Genomic DNA, 21,249 nt, shown 5'->3' with positions numbered 1-21,249 from the left:
TGATCCACTGGACTACGTCGACTATATTAAAAAATTTTTTAATATATAGTTATACAAATTACACATACCATGATCAATAATGGTAATACCGCACCAAGTAACCATCTCTAACCTTTTTATCATAGAGCTTTAATTAATAGAAACAACCCCCGCCCCCTAGTATCATTTTCTTATACGTCCCTGAAACATATTTGAACTTTAGACTCTATGTTCAAACCCTCTAACAAGAATTAAACTTGACTTAAACTGGGTTTTTTTTTATTCGCACATTTGTTGTATACTGGCTAGAAGACTTGAATCTTAACGGATGGTTCCAGGTTCAAACCTGGGCATGCACCACTGATATTAATGTATATACTATGCTCTGCGGTGAAGCAAATTATCGTGAGAAATGTGGCAGTCGAATATCTGCCACATTTCCATGTGTGTCCATCAAAACGCATTCGAACATTAGAGTAAGTTAAGCTTCTCCCCACAATGGAATTAGCCCAGCACTGGAGCTTATACAGGCTGTTTAAATTAATTATGATTTTCTTTAAAACAATTTATAAGTAAATCAATAAGTATAAAAAATACGTTTGATAAACTCGACGAAGGTTATATTAAAATAAATAACTCTTAATACGTTTTGAATAAAATCACTAAAATGAAAAAAATAAATAAAATACTAAACATTTATTTAATACCATTGCCGAACAAGGTTAATAACGGTCAAGTAAAATAAGAAAAAGGACGCGAAAATACCATAAATACCTTCATTAATGGAAGCGAACAATAAACCAAACGTTTTATTACGAAATGAAACGATAGAAAGTTACATTAAAATAATGAAACGAAAAGACACAGAGCAAAGTAATAACAGTAGACACAAATATATATGTATATATATATATATAACTGTATGGATGTTTGAGAGTGTATAATTTGAGCGAACTTCTCCCGGGTTAATTCACTTAATGTGGGTCGCACGACTATTTTAAAGGTTATTTTATTGTGTTTACGTTTAAATTTCTAGAATTCTAACAGATTTTCGGACAATCGTTTTAATTTTTGTATCATGATTAAACTTGGAAGAATGGTTTTTGAAAAGAAGTTACTCACGTGCTGTATTGAAAACACATGCTGGTTTGAAAGTCGAGTAATTATAAAAAAAATAAGGATTAATTTACATTGGTCACGAGGCTGCATACATAAGGACTGATTTAGATACCGATCCTGCTAATCCATTTTACTTGGATGATTTTTGCAAGCAAGTCTGGGTTCCATCCACTCATATAATCTACCGCGGAATAGTAATACTTAATATGTTCCAGTTTGAACGGTGAGTGATCCAGTGTCACAGACCTAAATCTTAGTGCCCAACGTTGGTTTGGCGTTGGTGATATTAGGATTGATTAAGATTTCTTTCTATCTATCTAAATATATATCTATCTATTTTTATTTATATGAAATAAAAAAGGTTGGATGATCGTAATATTGAAATAAAAGAAGAAATGTCTACACTTTTCCATCATGAAACTTGTATTGAGTAATATTTCTTGTTTATCAATTTGAACATACAAACTTTATTTTTTGCTCATTCTTCGTTTTTGTTTTGTTTAGTTTTTTTTCACTTTTGCTGTCGAAGCAATTAATAGTTTTGCTTTTAAATTATTTTACATAATCTATGGATGTATGTAATTGTATGTGTGTGTAAGAATGGCCAATGTAAAAATCGCTAGCAAACCTATTTAATATAAGTTTTTTGACATGAGATTTAAATTCATCAATAGGCCCAGTTAAGTAACCGTGGAACCTTATTGTCGGAAAACTTTAGTTTTTCAAGACATTGATGTATAATTTTTATATCCAAATCAAAATATACTTTATTCAAGTAGGCTTTTACAAGCACTTTTGAATCGTCATTTAAAAAACTATATTAAGTGAAGCTACCACCGGTTCGGAATGTAGATTCTACCGAGAAGAACCGGCAATAAACTCAGTAGTTACTCTTTTTTCAACATCTAAAATTACAAACATGTTGGTTAAATACAATTATATATGTATGTTATGTCTCCTGCCTGGAAGTCAACAAGCATCAACTCCACGCTTTTTTATCATCTATATAATCTTGTATCGAATAATATGCCTTCTTTAACAATGCATTTTTTACAAATGATTTGAATTTATGAAACGGCAAAGTTAAAAATGTCTCATAACTCTTCTTGAATTTGAATCCATAGCAACTTTTTAAATGGGGATTATAAATTGAAGCAAAATATTATTAAATAAATAGTTAAAATAGTGAAGTTGCTCGGTAGTGAGGTGCATTAAATCAACTTTGTTGTAAGTTTTCAAATAAATCACAGGAGTTGCGCCGAAGACTTTAATTATAAGCTTGGGGTTGCATTTATATCATGGTTGTATTTCAAACGATTTTCGTATTAAATAAATTTACGTTGAAGATATTAGTTTAGAAGTATTGACTTATATTAAAGTTTACTTTTTTTTTATTGCTAGTGTCAGGCTGACGTGTAAACGGACTATCTGATGGTATGAAATTTTAACCATTTCTTACATAACCGATTACGCCGCCAACTTGGGAACTTAGATGCTAAGTCCCTTGTGCCTGTGCTTAGTCTGGCTCAGTCGCTATTCAAACCCGAACAAGAATACTATGTATCGCCGGTTGGTAGTAGAATATCTGATGATAGAGATCATTTATTGGCCCAACGGGCTTGTCTAAAACCCCACCAATAATATATATATTTGTGGACAATATTTACAACGAAAAGTTTAATCGTTACAAATAGAATTAGAGTGTCCAAAGTACCGCAGTACTTCCTCTTCTTACGGCCAAGTTGACTGTAACAGTTGCCAACTATTTAGTGTCGTCTCATCTTGTCCCAATAAGTCGGTTGGATTTTTTTATACTAATTTGAAATCTTCAATTCCTGTATGATTTAGTAGTTGCCACGCATATGACAAGGAAGGTTGGCCGGTTATGACGCTGATAAAGTATATGAGGATGTCATGATGACTGCTTGAGTAGTTCAGACGTAAAAGCGTAACGAACAAATGAACCCACTTCCTTTATCAATTAATAGGCACCTTATTGATTCTCGCTTGACATAATTATACCTTAGCAATATTATTACGTTGTCATTCATATTTGCTGTCTAAAATCGATCAGTGAAAAACTTTAAGTGCTTAAATTTTTACCAATCGAGTTTTAACTGAATTCGCACAAAAAGCTAATTTTAATGATTTCATAATACCTTTTGCTCGGTATTCAATCATTGATTGTATTGTACAGTGTGTGTTAAGGAAATAAAAATGAGATCCTTAAGGAACATCGATTCATATTTCGATACACGATCATTCAACGTCAATTCATAGTCTTACAATAATATATTTTCAAAAAATATTAAGCGTTTTAAATTCGGCAATAATAATAAAAATTAAATGATAAAATAAAAATAGTTTGCCTATAACATGGCAATGTGTCAAGTTTTAGGCAGAACACTTTCTACTCCTGAGTCATAATACTTCGTCCTTCCGAAAAAAAAAAAAAATTTTGAAACAACTTAATAATTGTTCAAATTACTTTTTTTTAAATCAACTACATTTTTGACAATAATTCAGATTGTTTATTATTTAAACGTCATTCTGTTACTAAAGTTAAATTTTTGAATAAAGAACAAACTGTTTCCTTCGTTACATTGGATTCATTTGTGTTTTCATGCAGTGCAATATGGATACGTGTTTGTTGTGGACAATCGTCTGTGTAGCGAGTTCCAGAACTGTTCCATTAGTTGTCAATGCGAATAATGAACTTCACTATTCAAGGCACGGTCCGTTGCAATGGAACGTACGTTCTAGTTTTCAGTCGTAAATAATAAATAAAATTTATTATAATTAACAAATTTTATATCGCTGGCTTATGAAATAGGTGAGGTGCATTTTTATTATGTTATTTCATTATCTGGCTTTCTTTCAGTGTGACGTGCATTCTGTAGTCGCTTAAACTATATGAATAAAAATAATATTAAAAACAAAATAGATTATATTATATTTATTACATTTCTTCATTCGATAAATTATTGTATTCAACTAATAATATACAAAAAAGTAACAAAATTTTATAGAAACTAAAACTGATATCAAATATTATTTTTAATGACTTCAAGAGAATTTTATAAGAATATATATGCGTCCGACTTCGTACGTACCCCTCATACTTCCCATCTTTTAATGTTTATTGTATATTTCTTAGGTAACGTTATGAAAACAATAACTACTTATGTTAAATTTCTTGTCAATAGTATATATAGTTCTGGAGATCTCGCGATAAGTCAGTCAGCGGTATTTCAGTTATATGTATGGATAATATAAAGATTGACATTGTGATTTAATTATTAAAAATATATAATCAGTTACTTTTGGAATCATATAAAAGATTTGCTTTCCTTTTCTTAGCGTGAGCAACATACTTGTTTTGTTTAACAATATATTTTTTTCATTTTAATATTTAAAAATGAACTTCAAACAAATATACGATATACTTGCTAATTATATGCTATTTTTTTCTATGCTAAGTTTGGTGGACAAGCAAATGGGCCACCTGACGGTAAGTGGTCACCACCGCCAATAGACAATTGTGCTGTAAGAAATATTACATCGCTAATGCGCCACCAACCTTGGGAACTATAGTGAGTCACTCACCCTTACAATACTGATTACTACTGTTTGGCGGTAGAATATCTGATGAGTGGGTGGTACCCAGAAGGGATAACACAATACACTACCACCAAGTAAAAGTACTACGTAGCGTTCTTACTAAAACATAATAAGTCTATTCTATTTTAATATATATGTATCCCAACCATCTAAATGCAAGACGCTTCGTCTCCTTTAATAATATTTTGACAAAGCTAACTTCGTTTGGAACACTACGGTCGGTATAGAAGTTTTCTTGGCGTATCGTGTTGCTAAGTAAATTACGTTAAAGTTAACAGAGATGTTGTATTATTATATGAATTAAACTTGTTTCGAGGGACTGTTTTCTTTATCCCTTAATAGTTTCGAAATACGATTTTTCCTCTCTTAGACAATTAAGTTGTGATTTCTTCGTTCAAATATTATTTTTAAGATGTATTAATGCTATGCATTATAAAACGGTGTCGTTGGACATCAAGTTGGAACGAAATTCCTTTTGCTATATATAATCTTCGGTCCAAAAAATATGATGCATAACTGAAAATCGAATGAATCAATTATTTTTTTATTCATTTGATAACTTATTGTATTCAACTAATAATATAGAAAATTGTAACAAAATTCCAGTAGTTTTGGCGTGAAAGCGAGACAGAGTTACTTTCGCATTTATAATATTAGTATGGAAGTATGGATTGTTATTTCCCTCGCTAGAGAGCTCCGATAATAACCGCGTCTGATCGCTGCTAAATTCAAAGTGCTACAGGGAGAACCGCGGCCTCCGACGCGCCTATAGCACGCTCCCGCCGCCCCGGCCGGCCGATACCACCGCAAACGCTACGTTCCGCAATTTTTAAATCTGTAATATCTTCGAAAATATTCATTTAAATCATATGCTGTAAAGGGCCATATAGATCAATATTAAATCAACAATGTATTTAAGGTATTTCATTGGATAAGGATTAATGCTGTATAGGTTAAAATCACTTCGAAAATTAGCCAATATTTGTGGTCAAAAATAAATGACAAAAAATGTTATTGTGGGTTATCACTTACACATAGACACATATCATCATGGACTTTTTTGTAGACATTTTTGAGGTGTACAATTCTGTAGTACATTATTTTGATCTATCTACTAGAGTTCAGCCAGCGTTTACAATGTAAGCGCAAAAAAATTTATAAATTTACGACATCACATTAAAAAGTTTTTAAATTATCAGTGTTACTTAACTATATTGTCTATGTATTATATACAAAAACCTTCCTCACGAATCACTCTATCTATTAAAAAAAACCGCATCAAAATCCGTTGCGCAGTTTTAAAGATTTAAGCATACAAAGGGACATAGGGACAGAGAACGCGACTTTGTTTTATACTATGTAAAGATATATACTAGTTATACGTCCGACTTCGTACGTACCCGTCATACTTCCCTTCTTTTAATTTTAATGAATGAATTAATATATATAAATATAATAATGTGACATAGATCACTCCAATACCATGATTGTCGGTTTCAATTCAACCTTTACCTTCGCGGGTTTTTTCTTTAACGTACCTCTTAACTTTTACAGATTTTCACAATTTTTTGTTTCGTTTTACGTTTACAAAATACTTAAAAATGTAACTAAATATTATTGAACTTACAATTAAAATCAATATGTGGATAAAAATTAATACGGATTTCATGAATTTATTGAAGTGTAAAAGTTAATGAAATGAGTGCATTCCAATTTAACGATTGAATGAGTTTTAACAAATATATCAAAACAAGATCATTGCAAAAAGGCCTACGTATTTCGTAACACGATACACCTATGACTATAAAACCTTTACATTTTACAAACATTAACAACCTGTAAATTTCCCACTGCTGGGCTAAGGCCTCCTCTACCTTTGAGGAAAAGGTTTGGAGCATATTCCACCACGCTGCTCCAATGCGGGTTGGTGGAATAAGCATGTGGCAGAATTTCGTTGAAATTAGACACATGCAGGTTTCCTCACGATGTTTTCCTTCACCGCCGAGCACGAGATGAATTATAAACACAAATTAAGCACATGAAATTCAGTGGTGCCTGGGTTTAAACCCAAAATCATCGGTTAAGATGCACGCGTTCTAACCACTGGGCCATCTCGACAATGTGACCTTAAATACATGCAGTTAATTACACAATTGTAGTCTGGACTTTTTTTGCCACTTTCCGATTTCGGCCACTTTGTCCACGTCGAGACGTGGGCGAAAACATTGGTGCAATCTCTATTCCCTCACTCTTATAATAGGACGGCAAACCCACCACCACCGGAAAGAGTTCAAATGCAGCACCAACGGCTTCACGTGTTTTCGAAGGCATGGGATCGTACTGACGTGACGTCATTATATTTTCATTACGATTGTATATTTATAAATAGGATATAACCGTAACAGCGTCAGACCCCAAAGGCTCGTTAGCCTGTCGCACCCAATGTAATAAAAAAGCCCTTCACACGACCGAAACAAAACGCTACGTCCATACAATTTCCATCGACAAATACGGTGGCTGAAGAGAATTTCGGATAATAAAATAATCTTTTCCTGTGCCTTCAAAGGTTTTATCTCATTTATGAAGCGATATACTCGAAAATAATATCAAAAGCGACCCACGATTTTATTTGCTGGGAAGAACGTATTACGGCACACTCGACGTATTCCAATGATAGTCCTCTTTGAAGATTTTCATTGTAAGACACACTAGTATTTATTTGATTGACATAGTAAAGTCCTTCATAAGGTTTCGAAACCCTTCGATTTATGAATAATTTCGGTAAACGGTTCTCGTACAACGTACGATCATCTGTATTGAATAATTCCAGATGGAAGAGTTACTTTTGAAATTCCAGATATGTTGACAATATAGTTTGATTTTAAAACGTTACGACAACACGTGTCCATTAACAAGTTTCAGTCAAGGTTAGTTTGGGTTTTTACTCATTAGGTATTCTACCATCAACCATCAGTACTCAATATTGTTATGTTCCGGTCTGAAAGGCATGACGTCATATAATATTACCCAAGATTCTTGGCGATGTAAGGAGTAGTTAATATTTCTTACAGTGCCATTGTCTATGACAGCTGGTGACCACTTATAATGAGGTGGCCTATTTGCTCGTCTGCTTACATATATCGTAAAAAACAAGACGAACCAAAAAACTAGACTAATGTTGTTGTTGTTGTGTTGTTATTTTAGAAAGAAATTAAAACGGATTCAATGAAAACTGGATATAATAATGAGGGATGTAACCAGAAGCGCTATTCCGGGATATGTTAATTGTCAACAATTCATATTATATAACTCAGACTGAGAATCACGATTTCTATCCAACGTTCAATAACACATATTTTTTTTTATAATATCGGTAGGCGGACGAGCAAATAGGTCACCTGATGGTAAGCGGTTACTACCGCCCATAAACAATGGCGTTGTAAGAAATATAAACCATTCCTTACATCACTAATACGCCACCAACCACGGGAACTAAGATGTTATATCCATTGTGCCTGTAGTTACACTGGCTCACTCACCCTTCAAACTAGAACACAACGATACTGAGTACTGCTGTTTGGCGGTAGAATATCTGATGAGGGTGCAAGCCCGTCTGGATAGGTACCATCCAGTACCTATCCAGACGGGCTTGCACCCTACCACCACATTTTGTACAATATCAATGATCTTAAATAAATAATTTCAAAACGGTATCTGTTTCAGTACTGGTATTTTAAAGTAAATTTTCGTCATTGTTTCCCAATAGTCTCAAAGGGCTGGTAAGGGTAAAATTCAAATAAATGATTTTATTACATCCGAATATAATATCATTGCGAACGTTTAAAACGAACAAATTGGAATTATCATATTATCTTGTCTCCTTTTATGGGACGAGCTCACCTCAATTTATTTATTAAGCCGTGATTGACAAAGCGAAATCAATGAAAGACAAATTTACAAAATTAATAAAAAAAAAAAAAAATTAAATACATGTTAAACTAGCGAATGAAAATATTTATGATATCATTACATAATCTCAGCATTAAGTTACGTTCAAGCGTATCTTAGACATAAGCGTTTAAACTCAGTAGATGTAATCATTTAACGGTAGACAACAAAAGGCTAAATTTGAGCAAATCCAACCATGCAGCCTCTCAAACTCCCGAGATTAAAGTCAAAGTTGCTTGAATTGCTTTCATAGGGTCGTAACTGAGGCAACGAATAAAATACATTCAATTTCGTGTTTCACTGAGAAAATTACTGGTCTGCAAAATAGCCATTTAAAACAGCGCTCGGCATGAAACAAAACATTCTTAGATAAGTTAAATATATACGTCAAGATAAGCAGGAATACAATAGTGGTCGCAATGCAACCTTGGGGAACCCCTCGTAATAGTTTACACGAGCAATAGTCTCCTGGAAATATTTGATATTGAATAACATATTTAATAAACGCTTATTATATAAAATAATAAGATAGCTTCCAAATTCGAATTATTTTAGTAAAATATATTTGTAAAATTTTGATATATTCAATGTCTTGTTCAATATAATATCTATTAAAATATTAAAGATGAATCAACCAATAGCAAGCGCGAAAGCCAAGGGGTATGATATAAGAGTCATATTAAAACTATCTTTATCAATTTTATGCAATTTATTATCGATATGAGCCTAGAATTTTAAAGACATCACTATAAAGAAAATGCTAGCGCTTAAAAATGAATAGGTACTGTATCCGTAACAACTAGTGTACAATCGATAACATTAAACGGGTAAATGTATCCACTATATTACAAGTCATAATTATTTCAAAACATGTTGTTTAAGGTAAAATTTTCTCGCCTTCAACAAATACACCACCAACCCTAGTTTCGAGTGAATTTATTTACAATTTTCCTTATGAAATACTTCGAAACGTTGCGCGAGAATTTATTAGAGGACTTCGCAAAAGTAATTCGAAGTTTCAACGTCGAGCCGTAGCCGGGTTGCGTTGTTCGCTAAAGACTTTCACTAACGTTTTTAAATTGTTATTGTTGCAGTGTTACAGTAAATTGTTTTCGTTTTACACCACTACAATAAATACGAAAGTTTTGAAGTTGATTTCGTTGTTTTATTTAGATGTAATCTCCAGCTAACAAGGGCTTGAGTGTTGACCGTAGCTTGTACGTTAAAGAGGTCCGCCCGGGCGGAATTCAGTTTGTTAATAAATGAGTCATTATTACTGAAATGACACAGCTTTTTAAAAGTGAAGGAAGTATTAAAATTGATTGAGTATATTCTGAGTTTGTTAATTACAAAGATAAACCTTTTCTCTTTCCAATATTAGTATTGTTAAATAGAGAATAATGGCTGTTTGTCTGAAATTGTATTTTATTTAGACAAATTTATTTGAATATTGAAAAGTGACTTGCTTTATAATTTTATGAAAAACTTAGCAATATAAAAATAAAAAATTTAACATCACAAGTAAGTGCTAAAACGTACAATAGTCGAGCGTTCTTTTTCAAAATTTTGCTGAATTTTTCGGAGTGTATAACTGAATTGACATGACTTAATACCTCTATCATTCTTATTCTTTCATTCTTATAAGTACAGTTAAAATCTGGAATCTTCATCTGTTTACTGTATATTTCCTCTAGCATTACAATCCGAGTATCTTCAAAGCAAGAGTGAAAAGGTATCTTTTAGGCAATCGCGTTCCATTTTAGACAATATTAATAATATAGCCATCACTACTTTAAAAATTGTCAATTAATTATTTACGACCTTAACGATTACAACAAACAATTACATCAAAATAAATTGTGAAAATTTACGAATACCTAATAATAGGAACGCTTAAAATGATCGACCTCTGTGAAAATACAGAGGCCTATAACTGTATCCCAATTACAATTTCTTTAATCCCATCGTAAGGCTTTATCGAAGAACGCATGTATCGTAAAACCGAACTTACTACAGCCGATAAGAGAAGGGTCCGAACTGTATTGTTTTATTGCCTCTTCATTTTTTCCCCTAGCTCAGAAACTTTATTGTTCCATGCCATTAAGAATTGTAATAAAAAAAAAAAATTAAAAACACTATACGTGACTTATAATGACGTTCGTATGTTTTAATCTAGATATTGTCTAACCCTTAGCTGTTGTGACTATTATTAGCAAATATATTTTCGTTTAATATTATATCGCATGTAAAACTTCGTTTCATGTGTGTATTTAAATATTGCCTAATTAAAGAAAACGATTGATATTTACGTACCCCCTACTATTAAGATATATAAGACTTAAAACAGAGAAGGCATCAAAATGCACAATACCCAAGACTTTACGCACTCCTCGGCGCACGCGTGTAAACATTCAAACATCCGAAATTTGTCTGGAACAAAGAATTTCTTAACATATAAACCCTTATCGATCATTTTTATTAATATTACTTATATTACCATGTTTTGGACCTAAATTTAAAATGATATTTATCTAAAAACTGATGCGAAATTCGCTATTGCAATAATTATACATTATACTCAAGGATAAGCCCATTACTTATATAATGCCGCTGAGCTAACACTTATCCGCAGAAACCGTCCTTGTCCTGAGAATACCTGTACGTTAAGTGCGATAACGCATATATTTGTAAAAATATGAAGGTAGAGGATTTCCCCCATCGGTGACTTAACGGTTGACTTTTTGCTTTACAATCGATACAATAGCCGACTTCCTCTATAGCTGTCGAAGCGGATGTAACATTTATATTATATATGATTTTTTCTGTATTCAATTTAAAAATGATTGATCTCGTTTGGTTTTATACATTGAAATCAAACAAGATGTAGAAAAAAATAATGATGCCCCATTTTATCGAAATCGAAAACTCTTTAAAGCTGAAGCTACCCTTTCCACAATTTCGTAACAATATTTAAAGGAGGTATAATTTAAATAACACATCTATATAAACCAATTACGGCTAAATTTACCAACAATGCCAATAAACTTTGATCATTTACATGTCTAGATAGACTGACAAAATTGTACGCACACTAGTAAACTAGTATGACGTTTTGCGAGAGTCAAGCGTAGCTGTCACGCACACTAAGGTATTAAAGTTGGCTCGTTTTAATTCTTATGTAGTGCGGCACCCTATCTATATATAACGACGACCTCCGTCGAGTTGTGTGTACACCGGTTTTCATGGGCACGCTACTCCGAGGTCCCGGGTTTGATGTAGAAAAAGTTCATTAGTTTTCTATATTGTCTTGGGTCTGGATGTTTGTGGTACCGTCGTTACTTCTGATTTTCCATAAAAAAAGTGATTTATCTACTTACATTGGGATCAGAGTAATGTATGTGTATTGTCCAATATTTATTTAGTTGATAACTAATTTAAACTAGTGAGTTATAGAAGAATCCTCATTCTGTCTGTACAATTCACTCTTCATGGGTTACTTCAATTGTTTCTAGGGCAGTTGATTATAAATAATTAAGCGACGATATCAAAGATATCACCAGCTCTGAAATCCAGGGAAAATTGAAAACACTAAGCCCTTTTCGAAATAAAAGTCGACCCACGGACATTTTGCCTCTCGATAAAGATCTACAATGCCATAAACTAGATCCCTTCGAATTCACCATCAAACCTTCGGATCAACAAAGTATTGTTATGTGAACTTTTCACTGTCATTAGAGATTGGAAGATATCTTTAGTGTCTGTTTTATTGCATCTATTTATACAAATGGTTGCCAATGTATTGGATTAAACTGTTATTATTATACGTCTAAGAATACATGTGAGTGAGAGCATCATCTTTCTCTTTTATTTATTTTTCTTTTATTTATTATCTTACTTGGATTGGTGCAGTGTATAATAATAGTTTACGTCCGTACGTCGTTTACGTTTGACTTGCGATATAGGGGATTTTTTTTTTAATTTTGTGACTTTTGTCCTACACAAGTACGTTAGTCCCATATATAGGGGTCGGTCGTCAGGGATTAGGCATAAAAAACCTATAACCTTCCTTGGAGTTCAAAATTGCTTTTATACTGGATTTCACCAAATTCGGTTCAGAGGTTTGACAAAAGAGCAACTGACCAACAGACTTACTTTCGTATTTATTATATTATATAAGTTGGAGATGGCCCAGTGGTTAGAACGCGTGCATCTTAACGATGATTTTGGGCTGAAACCTAGACAAGCACCACTGAATTTTCATGTGCTTAATTTGTGTTTATAATTCATCTCGTGCTCGGCGGTGAAGGAAAACACCGTGAGGTCATGCATGTGTCTAATTTCAATAAAATTCTGCCACATGTGTATTCCACCTACCCGCATTGGAGCAGCCTGATGGAATATGCTTCAAACCATCTCCTCAAAGGGAGAGGAGGTCTTAGCCCAGCAGTGGGAAATTTATGTAAAAAATAGTATAGATCTATATTACTGTACGTACTTTTAACGGTGTGCTTGACACTACTACTACTAATGAGTTACGAGTTACAAACGGTTGATGCCTTATGTATTAGTGGCATTGAAAGATGCGTTCATCCAAAAAAACATCTCAAGTACAAAGACAACAACATATGTATACTGGATAGCCAACAAAAACATATAAATTGAAGTATTATTGCAATAATTTATTCATTGACGTCGTATAATGACATCTTAATTATTTTTGTGAACAATTGGTATTTATTCATTAAGTGCTCCAAAAAAAAAAAAACACCCTGAAAAAACCGACGTGATAGAATGGCCTTTAAAAAAAAATCTGTACATCTTAGATGAAACTCTATTAGGTATACTTAAAGAACCACAGTAAGAAGAACAGTAGAGCAGTGTGGTGCAAAGAACTCAAAACTTGGCTCTACAATTAATAAGATTATTTATGCCTTTATCGTAGTGTCATTGTCTAGAAATCCGAATATCTTTAAGCATAAATGATATTTGATAATTATACCTTACTCTAAGGACAAACATATTTGTGTTCACGTAATAAGTCTTGCAAAAGGTTGCAAGTTTGAGCTCGTCCAAGAGTACCTCTTGTCTTTTCACGAGCTTAATTTCTATTTAAAATTCGTCTCATGTGCTCTAAGATGAACGAAAACATCGTGCAGAGGATTAGATTTTCCTTTTATGGAGAATAATAAACCAAGCATCGCACAAATCTTAAATTACATAGCCCACTTTCACAAATGTAATGTATACGATGACTATCGAAATAGTGTCGATCTAAATGTTAATTGTCTATGAAAAAGATCGTACTAAGTTTTTTTTTATTTTTATTTTAAGTGAATATACATTTTATTTATATTGTCATGTATTAAGAATAATTAATTAATTAATTATTAATAACTGGTCAGCAAAAGTTATGTCTAAGTTGATGCATCCTTTCTTATATGTATATTTTTTGTTTTTTTTTTTTTATTAAAATTTATTTTTAAGAACTTTTAACACTAGGTTAAGATGTTGATTGTTTTCTTTTTGTATATGTCATGTTCCTCTTTAAGTAATTGTGACACTCAGAATAGAATTTTACTTTTGTTATATCATATTATTTTGATGAGTGTAGGCATTGTCGAATGACCAAATAAAATATTTATATTACTAATTGTCGCCGCAGTTTCACTCGCTTTGAAGAAATTGTTCGTCAGGAGTTAGATATAAAAAAGTTTAAAATTCCTAGTGTCTAAGCTTGCTTTATACCAAATTTCATCAAATTCAAGACAGACAGACAGAGTTAGTTTCGCATTTATAATATTAATATATATCAATATTATTCTATATAAATTATTTAATTACGTTGCCAGTAATCAATGTTCTGCGTCTAATAGTACCAAGTGACGCAATAGGCCAATTTAAAATGAATTTAATGGTGTTACTTTTAAGTATCATTTTCAAAAATAACTTATGTTATTTGCAAATATTCACTCTGTAGCGCTAATCCGGATGAACTCACATCGTATCTCACTCGTGTAATATTGAGTACCGACTTACGGTGTTAAACTATTTTGATGCATATATAAATTATACGAGTGTCATAGTTACAATAAACAACGTCAGTTGCGACATATTAATTGAATACTTTGTCTATACCGTGTTCAAGTTAGCTTGATCTTTTTGACAGACGGGCTAGTGATGAGAAACAGAAAATATAACATATATAACAGTCGATGGAATGATGAAATGCGTAATTCAAATTAGAATTCTTTTTTTTTAACTTATTTTTCTAAAAAGAGTTATAGAGACCCAGCTTAAGAGACCCCAACCACTAGCCAAAGAAACCCCAACCAAAAGGAACCCCGTTCGTAACAATAACTTAACAATGATCTTTAATAAGGATTTTTGTAATCGATATTTGTAGTTACTGCCTGTTATTCGCGTCCCTACCGTCCGACCGATGTAACATTGTACAAGCGTCTATTATTTTCAGTGTTTCTATTTAAATTTTACTTTGAAGCAATAATATATAATAGAAAAAGTCTTCAAATTTTATTAGTAATCATATAAAGTAATCTGAAGTGACTAACGTCTGAAACTCAAGCTCGGCAGGGCATGTATTGAATAAATAAAAAATCAAATATTACCCTTTTTTTTCAGCGGTTTTTGGGCCTTTTTTTTATTAAATAAATCTTTGTTTAACATTTTATGTACGTCTAAAGAGCTATTTTATAGTACCATTCATTTGAATTCATAAAATTTTCTATATAGAGGCTTTTGCATTTATACGTATTTCTATCTTATTTTTTGTTAACTTTATCAATGTTAAAGAAATATCTAAATAAATAATATTAATATACAATTCTCGCGAATTTGGCCCTTTTAATCCTGACTAATATTATAAATACTAAAATAGCTTGATTTGTTTGATTGTCGTTTGTTACGGTTTAACTTATAAAGTACTCGACCGATCATCATAAAGATAACCATACGTTGTACAGGATTTAGAACTAACTCTACCCCACGGTCGATGTATAATAATAATAAATAATTCCACCGATAAATTCACATCAGACATTACTTGTCCCATTTGGGAGCAATTTATTTTCCCAGAAAGGGTACAATTCGGTTGCTTGGGATGCGGCTCAGCCTTTGTGATAATCTTAACTTCTTAACTAATATAATCTTAAGTGAGTTTGTTTATTTGCTTACGACTTAACTATTCAACCGCATATCGTGAATTAGCATACGTTGTCAGGGGTACTGAAAAATTCAGGATAACTAACGACCCTCTCACTCGCGGTTGAAGTTGATAATATTATTGTATATTTATTGGGTCTTATTTTCTTTTCGAGTTTATCCGTCTAACATAAATCTAGATTACTATTTGCACGCTAAGTTTTGTAATAAGACGTCCAACGTTTTAATCCTGTATAAATGATAAAATATTACTGGTACAAATTAAGCTTCTGAAAATATTCGTAAGACGAATGGAAAAGTATATTTGTTTGTATGTTACTGCATAACTCTCGAGCGTCGATTTTTATTTAAAATTTGATTCGATTTTGTGGTCAATGATATTAATACTTTGTTGTTTTAATAATTATTATAATTAATATTTGATCACCAAAGTAGCCAGTAAACTAATTTTAAATAGTCTTCGTTTTTTTGAATATTTCAAATTTCGAAATTGCATTATATAACGTGTATCTGAAATTTTACAACAACTCGACCTTAAATCTCTGATTAAAAAATATCGTTCTATAAAAAATACTTAGGAACTGGTTCTGACAGGTGACACCACAAACCTTTCTCGACTTGGCAGCCATATTAATTGGAAGAGTCCTACTATGAGAGAGAAATTTTATTAAAATGCATTCTGGTTATTTTTTTAATTTTAGTTTGTTATATTTTTGTGTTTTTTAATTTATTCATTTGTATCAAAAAGTAATAACTTATTTTTAGTGTTTTACTTTTTAGTGTTTAATTTACCAGAAATTAACAAAAATATCTTTTTTTATGTCATAGCTGTAATCGCACGTGCAGATGGGCAACCAGAGTGGTAAGTGGTCACAATTGCCAATAGACATTGTCAGTAACATAAATCATGCCTTACAACGCCAATGTGCCTTAGGAGCTAAGGTATTATGTTCCTTGCACCTGTTCTAACATCTATCAATTTGTTACTCTGCATATCTATTTAAAAATCAAATCTATTTACCAGAAGTCTTGTTATATAAGCTAAGATGATTCTCTTTCTTTTATTTTAAAGTAAATTCATATCAAAATTTACTTTTTAAAAGTACCGAGGCTATCTGCTATGAAAGTTTTATCTGACAAAAATCTACCATCGCATCATACTTCCTAACGTCTACTTCAAAAAATGATCAGTGAAGTAAAGTCTACTTTAAATAGTATTTAAAGTAACGAACCTTGACGTTACTTTATATAAATACTTAATTCATTATTTCAGTAAATCTTTTAAATATCCCTTGAAATATCAACAGCGAAGTTTCTCGAAGTTTAAAGATTTAAAAGCGGCTTCCAGTGAAATTATTTGTTCACAAATTCGAAACAGACTTTAACCGATATTGAATAAGATACAAGTTCAGAACAAAACAGACTTGCTCGTTAAATATTACTAAGAACGAAAGTTATACAAACTCAACGGAGTTAGATTTGTTTTTTTTTTAAATATGTTTAAGAAATATCATTTTCGTTAAATTATTTTAATGCAAAGCTTCATTATTTAATGATAGATAACAGAAAACAATTATGCAGACGAATTAGACATAGAATAAGAAGACATACACACATAGATACACACATTCTCTTGGGTCTAATTTATTTGTACTGTTTTAAAACCCTAAAATAGATTGTACATAAGTTTTTATAGGAGAGCGGGGCCATCTGACATATGTTATAGTCCTTACTAATAACTTACAAGGTTTTGCTTCCTAACCTGTTATAGATTATGCATGTAACACCATAAACATTTTGAAGTGATAACTTCTTATGAGAGAGTAAAGCGCTTCGTTACGTAACGCGTTACGGCACCAGTCTCTCTGGCTTCCATTTCTCTTATTCATACAGCAGGTTCCTTCTCTCTCACTCTAACACAAAGCGCTAGCCGTATGTCAGACAGTCTAATTATCGCTTCTGTCGGGCGCACAAGTAATCATTTTTTTATTTTAAGACTTATTTTTTGATTTTGGCATCACATTGTCTCCAAGCTAAAATAATTCTTTAACCAATATCGATACTAAAATTGATGCATATATGAATATAATTATTAATGTTACAAAACCGTTGTTGATTGTGTTTTCTTTCAACATTTTATATTATTTAAGTAAAAGAAAGTAGCAGCCTTTATATTTTTAACTGCTGGACTAAGAGCTGCTCTTCGTTTGAAAAAAAATTTGGAGCTAATTACACCAAGCTAATTCAATACGCGTGTGGTACATATGTATAATAATCTCAGATATTTGTCCGATACAAATAGATTGCCTCACATTACCTCATTATTGAGCGCAAATCAAATGGCTTGTCTGCTTAAAATTCACGTGTTCTATTCATTAGGCCCCCTCCACTCACAGTGTTAACCTTTACCAACCGACGTGAGTGTCTGTGAAGCCTAGTACTAGTAAATAACGCAAATCACTCCCTTCCCTCGCAAGTGACGCAGACGCCTTCACGTAGTTTTAACCCCACTGACACACTTGTCAGATAGAATTTACGCGTGTGTTACGTAAATATTTTCTTTTCGATATTAAATCCATGAAATTCAATGATAATCAATAACAGTTCAATGGGTGGCCATGTTTGACGTTTACGGGTGCGTTCAGAAAGTGTGTTCCAAATATTAATTTCAGGGGTACGTTAGTTAGCATATTTATATTTACATTTCTTTAATTTTATTTTGTTCACACGAACGAAGCCGGATTTTAATCTAGTTATATACATAATTAGATACATATGTGACCTATAAATTAGACGGTAACGTCTCATTTCAGTCTCTTGTCTCTTACGTTGACAGCAATAAATAGACGGAAGAGCCAGGTGCCAGGTCTAAATACGAAGTGAGTCATCACTCACGCGTTTATATATAGCTTGGAAGTACTTTGAGTTATGTCACTCAATACATACTTCTATTATTAAATAATTAGTACCGGTACATAATAATGTTGCTCAGGGGCTGTCAATACAATGACGCAAGTTGTAGTACATCATATCAGAATAATAATATATTAGAAATTTGCAATTAGCTATTCGCTAGTGGCGTGGTTGTGGATAATTATGAACACTATTATATTAAACTAAAATAGCAACTATTAATTTTTTTAGGAAGTAAACCAGTAATAATATTTCATATTTCATGGTTGGCAGTGTAAAAATAATCTACAATTCAATGTATAAGTACAATAAAATCTATATTCCATTTAAGTAGATTTTCAAATAAATTTTGAATCGTCAAAAAACCTAAAAACTATTTTTCATAAATCAAATTAGATTTAAAAATTAAAAGCAATTATTTATTCGTAAAAATCAACTAACACGAACCATGATTTTTATCTCATTTAACAAAATCTTGTTTTAAATAAAATAACTGGTGTTTTAATGTAAATAATTTTCATGTTTGTTTGTATTGAAAAAAAAAATCGTCACTCAAAATACTTTTTCTTACGAGATAAATTGCGTGAGTTTGAGAAAAAAAAAATAACTACTAACACCCATCATTACCGTCTAGCTCCGCTAAGTCCGAACATAATGAGCAAAAAGAACAGAGGGCTAAAAAAGAAAATCTTACCTTCTAACGAAAATCTTGCAACATTTTGACATCTATCACTGACACATTTTGTTATCTATGGCAGCGCACCTGAAAAAAAAAGAAAGATTTAGAGAGTAAAAATTAGGCAACTGTCAGATTTCACGAGTAGAATCGTTTCGGCGTCAGAAGTATTATCTAAAACTTTATAATCTACAAAATATTGTAATTTTATATAGTTTTAAGATCTTACGTCACGTCACGTCAAAGAAGTTTAACATCGAAAAATAATTATCGATGTTAACATTTTACATGTTGAAATGACAAAGTAATTGTCATTAAAACATTAGTCTTATCGTTCCTTAAGAATTTCGTAAAGGTTATAACATAGCAATATAATAAAAAACCGAATAGTTTAATAATTGTTGACGTTAGGTTTGTTCCGGGAACTACGCGTCGGATTTAAAAAAAATATAATCTGCATTCAAAAGTCCCTTTAGAAGATTGTCAAATATCTATAACTCACAGATCCATGAGCACAGAAGAATATGGTAAAGGCTTAAATTTTATAACCAATTCGCAATGAACCGACTTCATGAGATATTGTTCAAACCTCGTCCGTAATTGATTTGTCCTGCTGCGGAACATTGAATGGCTGATACAGAAGAATCACATATTTCACAGTATTTCATATATATTGAAACCATAAAATGCTTTATCAAAACGGACCAAACACCGCTCCCCACCCCCGAAACATACACTCGTGTAGCAGCAGCGAGCAGCTAATATTAACTTTATTTTTAACTCACACAATAAAGCAACTGTATTAAATGTATATTTTCCTGGAACAATCTTACAAGGGAAGGTCACATAATCTGGTCATAATATAATGTTCACATACAGAATGTAATTATGTGAGGGTGAAACATATCTTGGTCCCCAGTGTATGGTCATGCCCTTCAAAGTGTTAGCAAGGATCTATTGGGCTCGGTAAATCTATTATTATTGTCCCGTTGGGCGAAATCTTTCCTAATGAAGCCTGAACAATCGTTGGGGAATTGCGAATGATGTATTTTATCGCCTTTAAATTAATGTAAAAAAGTTTATTAGTTTCTTAATTATGAAATTGGCGATTTTTTATAATTGGTAAAGTGAAGATCGATATATTTCATTCTACTAAGAAATTTGTAATAACACATCAGCGATTGTACATTTCATTATAATTTTTATTAATTTCCCCCCTTGTTTGATTTTTCTTTGGAATTATTTTATGATATATTATAAAGTACGTTCCTTCATTTGGGTCATCTTGTCATATATATATATATAGGACAACATCATATACATTACTCTGATCCCAAAGTAAGTAGCTAAAGCACTTGTGTTATGGAAAATCAGAAGTAACGACGGTACCACAAACACCCAGACACAAGACAACATAGAAAACTAATGAACTTTTCTACATTCACTTGGTGGTAGGGCTTTGTGCAAGCCCGTCTGGGTAGGTACCACCCACTCATCAGATATTCTACCGCCAAATAACAGTACTCTGTATTGTTGTGTTCCGGTTAGAAGGGTGAGTGAGCCAGTGTAATCACAGGCACAAGGGATATAACATCTTAGTTCCCAATGTTGGTGGCGCATAGGTGATGTAAGGAATGGTTAATATTTCTTACAGCTCCTTTGTCTATGGGCGGTGGTGACCAATTACCATCAGGTGGCCCATATGCTCGTCCGCCAATCAATGCCATAAAAAAAAAAAAAAACATCGACTCAGCCGGTAATCGAACCCGGAACCACGGAGTAGCGTACCCATGAAAACCGGTGTATACACTACT

The 21,249-nt window shown here is 32.3% G+C and overlaps 1 protein-coding gene across 4 annotated transcripts in view; it reads right to left on the bottom strand.

The window, feature by feature from the left end:
- The window catches only part of Tn (thin), a 115,446-nt gene that overhangs the window by 89,358 nt on the left and 4,839 nt on the right, over window positions 1-21,249 (bottom strand). For all 4 annotated transcript variants that reach the window (XM_064216752.1, XM_026636398.2, XM_064216753.1 and 1 more), the window contains exon 2: window positions 19,454-19,522. The gene's annotated coding sequence lies outside the window, so the exon portion shown is untranslated. The remainder of the gene's footprint in view (window positions 1-19,453; window positions 19,523-21,249) is intronic.

Source organism: Vanessa tameamea, chromosome 13 (assembly GCF_037043105.1).
Source record: "Vanessa tameamea isolate UH-Manoa-2023 chromosome 13, ilVanTame1 primary haplotype, whole genome shotgun sequence".
NCBI classification, from domain to species: Eukaryota; Metazoa; Arthropoda; class Insecta; order Lepidoptera; family Nymphalidae; genus Vanessa; species Vanessa tameamea.
This window is presented reverse-complemented; position numbering and strand designations above follow the sequence as displayed.